The sequence below is a fragment of the Halichoerus grypus genome, chromosome 1, assembly GCF_964656455.1.
Source record: "Halichoerus grypus chromosome 1, mHalGry1.hap1.1, whole genome shotgun sequence".
NCBI lineage: Eukaryota > Metazoa > Chordata > Mammalia > Carnivora > Phocidae > Halichoerus > Halichoerus grypus.
Window position 1 is genome coordinate 149,746,802 of NC_135712.1, and position 10,703 is coordinate 149,757,504.

Below are 10,703 nucleotides of genomic sequence, written 5' to 3' on the forward strand. Positions count from 1 at the left end.
TGACATTTATTTTTTAAAAATATTAACTTATGTAAATGAAGCTAAAATGTAGAAGTCCTTGTTAATTCTAAATCCTGTTCCTTCTGCCCAAATCATGCTAAATGTACATTCTGTGGCATTTATTCTACACAAATCCTTGGTGTCAACAAAATGCTCACATCCTGAAAAATGAATACATTCCTATATTATGCTAGAAATTATGGTAGATTGTCTAGTTGACAAGGGACAAGTCAATTCTTTTTTTTTTATTATGTTATGTTAATCACCATACATTACATCATTAGTTTTTGATGTAGTGTTCCATGATTCATTGTTTGCGTATAACACCCAGTGCTCCATGCAGTACATGCCCTCTTTAATACCCATCACCAGGCTAACCCATCCCCCCACCCCCTCCCCTATATAACTCTCAGTTTGTTTCTCAGAGTCCATAGTCTCTCATGGTTCATCTCCCCCTCCGATTTCCCTCCCTTCATTTTTCCCTTCCTGCTATCTTTTTCTTTTTTTAACATATAATGTATTATTTGTTTCAAAGGTACAGAGTTAAACTATGGCAAAAAAAAAAAATCCTCAAATGTCTGCAACTTAACATTATAGAAATGCAATGCAGTTATCCTCCAGCCAAAAAAAGAAAAATGCGGAGATGTCAAGAAGGTGGCTGGACATGGATCTAGAACTCAGGGGAGGGATGATGAGATACAAATATGGGGCTCCTTTGCATGCAGGTGACATTCAAAGTTAGAGAGAGATTATGTAATATATAGATAGAACACAGAGAAAGAAGAGGAAGGATCTGGGATGGCCCTGGAGAATTTTGACATTCAAAATTCAGATGGAGGAATAGGAATCTGAAAAAGGAAACTCGAATGGTGACCCAGGGAGGTAAGAGGAAAATCAGCAAGGTGTGGAGTTGCTGAAAAGAAGAGAGGAGTATGACAGGAAAGAGAGGAGATTTCAAAAGTCTGCAGGAGTTCTAGTAACATGAGTTGAGAACATCTACTGGATGTGCTGCCATGGAGCTCACTGATGGCTGTGGTGAGAGCAACTGTATGGGAGGGCTGTTGTGGATTGGAGTGGGTTGAAAGAACATGAAAACAGGTCTTTTGTGAATGTTTGCTACAAAAGGACACAGTGTTTCTCAACCTCTTTTTCATTATTGTCCCTTAAGGATCCTGTTTAGACATTTTTCTCTAATTGCTCCTACCCCCTGAAATTTCAAACCACAGGTACACTGTGTATCTGGTTATGCCCTATATGTGTGTGTCATTGTTGATACATAAAATGAGTAAAATTTTTTTCACTTCCTTAAAAATCAGTTTTACATGATATCATCCCTGCTGAGAATACATGGTCTTAGCCTAATAATTTCTTAGCATCTACAGAGGGGCTCAACATTATTTATTTATTTATTTATTTATTTAGTGAAGAGCTAGATCGTAGATATTTTAGGCTTGGCAGGGCCATGTATGGTGTCTGGTCTCTGTCACATACTCTTTGCTTTTTTTTTAAACAATTTTTTAAAAATAATAATAATAAGAAAATATGATTTCTAGCTTGCTGGCTGCATAAAAACAGGCTGTGGGCTGGGTTTGGCTCACATTCCATAGTTTGCCACCTCCCTAATTTGTAATGATAAAATCGGATAAATTTCAGAGTTTAAATAAATACATTTTTGCGGATTTTTTTTGCATGGCATTTTGAAATATATGATTTAGTTATAGATTTGAAAGGCTACACAGAGTTCACTCATTTATTAGCCAAATGATGGACAACTTCTTGTGTGCAACAGGTATGAGTAATTTTTATATTATGGCAAAACAACCAACTAAGTAACTAAGTATTAAAATGAGTCAAGGGGCGCCTGGGTGGCACAGTCAATTAAGTGTCTGACTCTTGATTTTGGTTCAGGTCATGATCTCAGGGTTGTGAGATCGAGCCCTGTGGTGAGCTCTGCGCAGGGCGTGGAGCCTGCTTAAGATTCTCTCCCTCTCCATCTGCCCCTCTCCTGCTTTCTTTCTCTCTTTAAAAAAAAATGCGAAACAGCCAGCAATGTGCAGGACATGCTGTGGGTGATAACTAGGAGAAGGCTTAGAGTGGTGCAAGAGGGACCAGCTTAGGCCTGGGATCAGAGAGACTTAGGTATGTATCTGCATTGACCTTGGTCTAGTCCCATGACCTTGGACAAGTCACTTAACCTTCTAGAGTCTCAGGGTCCTTAACTGACAATGCAGGTATTAATAAGCCACCACTATAGGGTATCTGGGAGGATTAACTATAGTAAGATCACAAGGTGCCTGATGCCTCATAACAGCTCTGTAGTGTTAGTGTCCTTTTTCTCTTCTTTGCTCTTAACATGACTGCAGAAGATCTTACGAGTATTGTGAATTATGTCTGAAAAGCAAATATGTATGCCCATTTCAGAGACTGAAGACAATGGTGGCAAGCTGTTTCTATAATGAGGATGCAGATGGAATTCAGGAAGTGTGTACAGAGCACCTGTGGGAAAAGAACCACCCTGGCAGTCTGATTTGGGACGTCTTGGGGCACCTGAGAATGTGCATTTTTAGAGCTTCCAGGTGCCTCTGACGCAGGTGATACCTGGGCTGCACCTTGAGAATTACTGTCCTATGATTCAATGGGAAAGGCTGACTGAGGTTCCACGATCCCAGGTTTCCTGAGACTCCAGGCATGAGAGGGGGAAAATTTCAGGGTCTGGGGGGGTTTAACCCGAATATCAGGCTGGCCTCTCTGCTGGGGTGAGCAGTTTAAACAGGCTCTAGGAGGAACAAAGTCTAGCTTGATCCGGGCCCAGGTTGACATCCCGGGTGCTCTGTCAGGAGCTGGGGCCCACAGACAGATGGGGCCCTAGCATGGTTCTGGGTTTTCTGTCTGAGGGTCCTGGACCATGGAGCATTCTGGAAAAGGGATTGTAGTCAGAAGGAGGAGGATGGCAAGAACTAGATGGGGTTAAGGGTCTTGGCCACAGTCCAACTTTGTATGTGGCGGGGGTGAGACAACCAGAGACAACCATTCACTGGTTGTGTGCTAACTTTACCGGCCCTCATTTTTCAAATCTGTGAAATGGGATCATAATTCTTACCTCTGAGTGATGCTATGAGGATGATATAAGGTCTTGAAAGCTCCCGCTATGGCACCTAGCACACCATGGGTTCTCAACGTAAAGGGATGCTTACTACCATCATTGCAGGGTGGAGTTCTGCTTCCAGCTAAACCCTAGAGAGCTGATCAGGAAATCAGACTCAGGCCAGTCTGGCGAGGGCTGGGGGAAGGGTGAGCTCCCATGCTGCATAGGCAACTAGGTTTTATGGCATCGGGGTAGACCCTGAGCATCCCTGAGAGGAGTGTGAGGCCTTCACCGTCCGGGATGGAAGAGACCCAGGGTCCAGGTGGCTGAGCCTGCAGCATCTGGGGCTCGGCAAAGCAGATATGTAAAGCTGAACTTCAGGGTCCAGGCCAGCAGGGGTGACCTGCCTCACTTGGGACTGAGATTTCCAGAACCATCCATTGTTTGGGATTCACTCTCTGAGACTCTGAGACTCTCATCTTTTAGACTGTGCCCAGAGTTGGGAATGTGCCTTTCCTTTAAAACATCTCTTCCCCTTGCTTATGACCTCACCTCTACCTCTGGTTCCCATCCTGAGAAACACTGTCTTGGGAGGTGGCAGACAGACATGTGGAGTGGGGTTCTCAGCTTTTTGTGTTTGTAGCACCCTGGTGGATTTGGGGCAGCACACGGTGAGGGTGCTAGAAGTCAGTCTGGCGCCAGCAAGCCAGCCCCCCCTCCAGCGTAACCCCCAACTGTATACAATGTCTTATGCTGCCCTGGAGTGTCCGCCACCCCCTAGTCCCTGGTCCGCTCCTCAGAATCATGCTTCTGTTTAAGCTAAACTGTTACTGCCCTGACTACATTCCTTTTTAAAAAAATTTTTTTTATTGTTATGTTAATCACCATACATTACATCATTAGTTTTTGATGTAGTGTTCCATGATTCATTGTTTGTGCACAACACCCAGTGCTCCATGCAAAATGTGCCCTCTTTAATACCCATCACCAGGCTAACCCATCCTCCCACCCCCTCCCCTCTAGAACCCTCAGTTTGTTTTTCAGAGTCCATCATCTCTCATGGTTCATCTTCCCCCCCGATTTCCCCCCCTTCATTCTTCCCCTCCTGCTATCTTCCTTTTTTTTTTCTTAACATATATTGCATTATTTGTTTCAGAGGTACAGATCTGTGATTCAACAGTCTTGCACAATTCACAGCGCTCACCATAGCACATACCCTCCCCAGTGTCTATCACCCAGCCACCCCATCCCTCCCCCCCCCTCCAGCAACACTCAGTTTGTTTCCTGAGATTAAGAATTCCTCATATCAGTGAGGTCATATGATATATGTCTTTCTCTGATTGACTTATTTCGCTCAGCATAACACCCTCCAGTTCCATCCATGTCATTGCAAATGGCAAGATCTCATTCCTTTTGATGGCTGCATAATATTCCATCGTATATAGATATACCACCTCTTCTTTATCCATTCAACTGTCGATGGACATCTTGGCTCTTTCCACAGTTTGGCTATTGTGGACATTGCTGCTATAAACATTGGGGTGCATGTACCCCTTCAGATCCCTACATTTGTGTCTTTGGGGTAAATACCCAGTAGGGCAATTGCTGGATCGTATGGTAGCTCTATTTTCAACTTTTTGAGGAAACTCCATACTGTTTTCCAGAGTAGTTGCACCAGCTTGCATTCCCACCAACAGTGTAGGAGGGTTCCCCTTTCTCTGCATCCCTGCCAACATCTGTCATTTCCTGACTTGTTAATTTTAGCCATTCTGACTGGTGTGAGGTGGTATCTCATTGAGGTTTTGATTTGGGTTTCCCTGATGCCAAGTGATGTTGAGCACTTTTTCATGTATCTGTTTGGCCGTTTGGATGTCTTCTTTGGAAAAATGTCTGTTCATGTCTTCTGCCCATTTCTTGATTGGATTCTTTGTTCTTTGGGTGTTGAGTTTGGTAAGTTCTTTATAGATTTTGGATACTAGCCCTTTATCTGATATGTCATTTGCAAATATCTTCTCCCATTCTGTCGGTTGTCTTTTGGTTTTGTTGACTGTTTCCTTTGCTGTGCAAAAGCTTTTTATCTTGATGAAGTCCAATAGTTCATTTTAGCCCTTGCTTCTCTTGCCTTTGGCGATGTTTCTAGGAGGAAGTTGCTGCGGCTGAGGTCGAAGAGGTTGCTGCCTGTGTTCTCCTTTAGGATTTTGATGGACTCCTGTCTCACATTTAGGTCTTTCAACCATTTGGAGTCTATTTTTGTGTGTGCTGTAAGGAAATGGTCCAGTTTCATTCTTCTGCATGTGGCTGTCCAATTTTCCCAACACCATTTGTTGAAGAGACTGTCTTTTTCCATTGGACATTCTTTCCTGCTTTGTCAAAGATGAGTTGACCATAGAGTTGAGGGTCCATTTCTGGGCTCTCTATTCTGTTCCATTGATCTATGTGTCTGTTTTTGTGCCAGTACCATACTGTCTTGATGATGAGAGCTTTGTAATAGAGCTGGAAGTGCCCTGACTACATTCTTGAATACAGCTGGAGGCACAGTCCTCGTGTTCTTCCTCTGAGGATGACTGACTTGCTGCTGTGCCTTCTCCCTGTCCTTCCCAGCAAGCAGTGCTCTCCTTACGTTGCCCTGCACCACTCAGACCACTCCGGACCACTCCGGATGGGCAGCTGATGGACTGAAATGTACCCCTTGCTGTGGGAGGAGTAGCTCTTTCACAGTGATCAACAGTTGGGGGTGCACTTGTGTGGCCACTGTTTTCTGGGGTGCGGGGATTGAGAGCCGTTGACACAGGCAGGTGGGGGAGAGACACGCAGAGCCCCAAAGTGGGAGCTGAAGTGGACAGAGACAGATGAAGCACAGTTTAGTGCTGTGGAAGGGCAAAATATTTTCCCAAAAAGCCTTTTTCACAGAAGGCAAATAATTGCAAACCTTCCCAGGCCAAGCTGTGGCCTCTACTTCTGGCTTCCCTGATCGCCTATGTGGTGGGGGTGTATGCCCCATGTGCGGACTGACTCCACACACCAGTTGATCAGCGGGGTTGTTACAAGGATGCTGGAGCTTTCCAGGTGGTGGATCTGGCTTCAATAGTGAGGGCATGAATTGATATGAGCCTTTAGAATTGACTTTGGTGCCTCCTCTGGGGTGCCAGATTATCCCTTGTGGTTCTCTCTTGTTTGTTGGCAAAATCGCAATGTGGTCATGTTAATTGTATGTGTCTGGCTAAAGCTGTTTTCTGGTGTCATGATGAATGTGAAATGACAATTATTATTTACAAGAATTTCAAACAAAACGTACCCTTTATAAATAAATGTAAAGTTAATGTTGTATGGAAATGGCATAATTTTAAAACTGAAGGCATGAATGTCTGTCAGCTACTTGGCCATCTGCATGGTTTTGGAGGCATTAAGCAGTTACATGCAATGCCCCAAATATGCTAACTTTTCACACACCGTTGAGTGAATCTCTGGTGTTCAAAAAAGGTTGTGTCCATTTATCTTGGGTTCTTGCAGAAGGAAATACTGACTGGTGGATTTTTCAGGTCCCACAGGCCAGCGCTATTCAAAGTATGGTCTGAGGACCACACTAGTTGGCCAACTGTTTGTGAGCAGCCCAGGAACAGATGAGTAAGGAAATATAGAGGGCACATTTAGAATTTTGATAGCAACTCGACATTGTTGCCACCCAAGCAATGATCAGTGGCTTTGTCTTTGAATGGACTATAGACCAGTTTTACGGTGGGCTTCATGGTGAGTCACATGTGCTGTAAGCTGCAAACTAGTCCTGCTTGGTTGGGCCACATTAAAAGTTGGAAAGGAAAAACTTGAACCTGTTGCAATTGCTTGAAACCTTCTTCTTACATTTCTGTCAACATACCTCAATGGTTTATCTACTATGAGTCTATGAATGCTCTTAAAACAAAACACAGAAATGATTTGGATATACTTTATTCCTTGTGAATCGCATTGCCAATTCAATTTAGGATACCAAATCCATTAAAACCTTTAAATGGTGATGTACATGGTGTTCGCTCAATATGTGCACATAGATGTTTAATGTGGGGAATTGCTAACTCATAATTTTTGGTTTAGCTATAAGTGTGATATGACAACATTACAACTGTAATAATAATTCTCTCTGTTCATTGTCTCTATGCATGCTTCCAATGAATTCGATACCCAGATTTTGTTCTTTCCTGTCTTATTTGTTCTGATTATATTTGTCGATGAATTGATATATTTATTGGTATGTAATTTTGTACCTGCTGAATCTAATCGTAAAACATTAGGACTTATATTTGTATATAAGTGTCTGTTTTTTCAAAATTTCATTTATCTAGTAATTCACTTTTATTGTATTTTATAAAACTGTAAGTCTGTGATGGACTGGAATTTAAGGAAAAAGTGTTTTTTTCTACTACACAGACTCAATTCTATAGGAGTATTTCTCAAATGAGATCTATGGAACACATACATCCAAATCACTTTGGGGGTATTGATGCAGATTCCCTGAAGAATCTCCGGGAACAAGCTCAAGGATTTACACAAGCTACCCAGGGTATTCTGAGTCTTACTTGAATTTGGGAAAGACCTGACTATAACATGACTGTGTATTATATGATAAGCACTGCACTAGGTACTTTTGTATTTTAGGATTCTTGGAGGGCTGACATACAAAGGAAAGCAGAATTGTCTTGGAAGTACCACATCCATCCCTGACTGCTTTACTCAGAACTGGTCATAAGGTCATTTTCAAACTCTAGACAAGAACAGAATCTTGGATGGTGCCTAGAGAAACATTGTCCCAAACCATAGTCTTTCAGTTTTATTTTTGTGACTGTGGGCAATGTAAATGCCCAGCATGATGGACTATTGGCAGGTTAATTGCCAAAGAATAGAGGAGAATGCACATGGTCAATGCATTTATTAATATGATTGGCTATTTGCCTTCATAATCCCAATGACTGAATCAAATCAACATTGTGGTCCTCTTGTAGCTTTTTTGACAATTAACTGTTGAGAAATAAGGAAATACATTTGAAAGTGAATTTAGTCGTCCCTCCAACCACCCACTTCCCAACTGGATCCTCTTCTCAATTTTTATCATGATAAAACCATTGCTCCATACTTGGATTACAATAGTAGCCTCCGTGCTCAGTAGTTGTCAGAATTTTATTTTAAGAGAGAACCTAAAAATATATCCCATGGCTTGATGTCCCATGGCTGTCTCCTAGTGGCAATCTTGAGACCATTTCTTTCATTAACTTGTATCCCCTAAATGACTCTGATTCCACAACATGCTCATGGGAATTGAATATGTTGCTTAAAATTTTGTGGGGAAATGGAGAAGAAGATTCTGAATTTGGAGTCAAAATTAGAAAAGGCTCCTCTAATTTAAGATTGTAAAGTAATTCACCCATGTTTCCTTGTATTACATTTATATCATGTTATTTTTAAAAATTTTATCTTTGACATATTTGGAGTTTACTTTTTTTCTGAAATATAGCTGAATTCCTACCCCTTCATCCCCAGAGGGTTACCTGGTTGCTTTCAAGCAGTGGTCCTTAAATATGGGCAACTTTGCCACACAGAGACCATTTGGCAATGTTGGGAGACATTTTTAGTCACCACAGCTTGAGGGTGGATATTATTAGCATCTATCTAGTGGATAGAGTCCAGAATGCCACTAAATACCCTCCAATGCACAGGACAACCACTGAGGACAAGGGGTTTTCCAACCCAAAATGTCAATAGTGCCAAGGATGGGAAACTCTACTCTAAAATCATTTATCAAGTAATCCACATTTACCTTACTGATTTGAGATGCTTCATTTATCATACATCAGATTCTTAAAATCATTTGGGCCTATTTTTATACTTCCCATTATGTTTCTTTGGTTTGCCCGTATATCCATGCATCACTAACACACAGTGGCTTTATTTTATGCAATAGCTTTATAATCTGTTTTAATATCTGGAAGGTATCCCTCATTGCTTGTCATTCTTCAGAGCTTTCCTGGAAATATTTTTTTTCCTGTATTAAAATTAGAATCAGCCTATCGACTTCTAAAAGCACCCATTGATATTTTTATGGAAACCCTGTTAAATTTATAAATTAACTTAGTGAGATTTGACATTAAGATGTTGAATCATCTTATTCAGGAACATGGTATGATGCCTTTCCATTTTTTCAAATCTTCTTTTGCTAGTTTTGAAAATTTATAGTCCTTGAATATTGTAGTCTTGTTAAAACTATTACCAAGACTATTTTATGTCATAGATTTCTTGTGTAAATGGAGTCTTTTCTTTCATTTTATCTTCTAACTGTTTGCTGTTTATATAACTGAAAGCCATTGTTTTCTGCATTTTGAGTTTGTCCCTTCGTGAAATCTCTAATTATTTACTGTAGTTTTCAGTCAGTTTAGGGGAGGAGACATTCCACGTGTACAACTGTATCACCTTTAAGCAAAATGTTAACACCAGTCTTTTCAATTTAATCCTGTAATTTCTTTGTGTTGTCTGATCATATTGGGTAGTACCTGGAGTATAATGTTAAATACTAGTGGTAATAGTGGGTAGAGTCAGGGTACCATCGGACATCCTTGTATTATTCCCAACTTTAGTGAGAATGTCTTTGGTGTTTCTCTGTTAGCATGAGGCTGGCATGTGGGCTGAGGAGAACATCTTTTATTTATCTTAGAGTAACATCCATCTATACATAAGTATCGAATGTTTTTGTTATTTATTTTTCATATCAAGAATGGTTGTTGAATTTTTTCAAGTGTTATTTCATGGTCTATAGTGAGGATTACATGCTTTTTGTCTTTATTTATATAAATATGATGGCTGATAGTAATAGATTTTCTAATACTGAACCATCTTTGACCAAATCTTCTTAGTCTTGATATATTGTTGTTTGTATGTGCCACTGGCTTTTCTTTTTTAATATTTTAATAAGGATTTTTATATTAATATAAAAGTGGTTTAAGTTTTTCTATTTTGGGTAACCTTTATCAGGGTTTGATATCAGTATTATAATCACATAATTTTAAAAATGTCAACATTTTCTTTCTTTTTTTGTCTTTTCTATATTCCGAAATAAAACTTCCTTGTGAAATCCTCTGAACCTGAGGCATTTTTGGAAGTTGGTAAGTTGATAGCTTTTTTTCTACTTTCTACGGAAATCAGTGTGTTTGGAGTTTCCGTCTTTCCTGGCATTAGTTTTGGTAACTTACACTCTTCTAGGAAAATATACATTTCATCCAGTTTTTCATAATCTTGAGTAATGTAGTCTAGTGTTAATCTTTAAATGTTCTCTCTTTCTGTAGTTATTTATACTTAACCTTTCTTCTTCGTATTTTTTTTTGGTAAAAACGTTTTTATAATAAAATTTCTTAAAAAGCATTTTTATACATTTTTTGGGAAAAAAATAAATATCCATTTTTTATCTTCAGGGAATGTAGTTCATACATCAGTGAGGCCTATCATGTCGGTTCTGTTAGTTAGGTCTTTTGTTGCCCCATTTGCCTTTGCCCAGAGGACTTCCAGGGGTGGTATGACATTAGGAGGGGCCCAGCAGGGCCTTCAAAGCCTATGACCTAGAAGGTTCCTACTCTTGCCT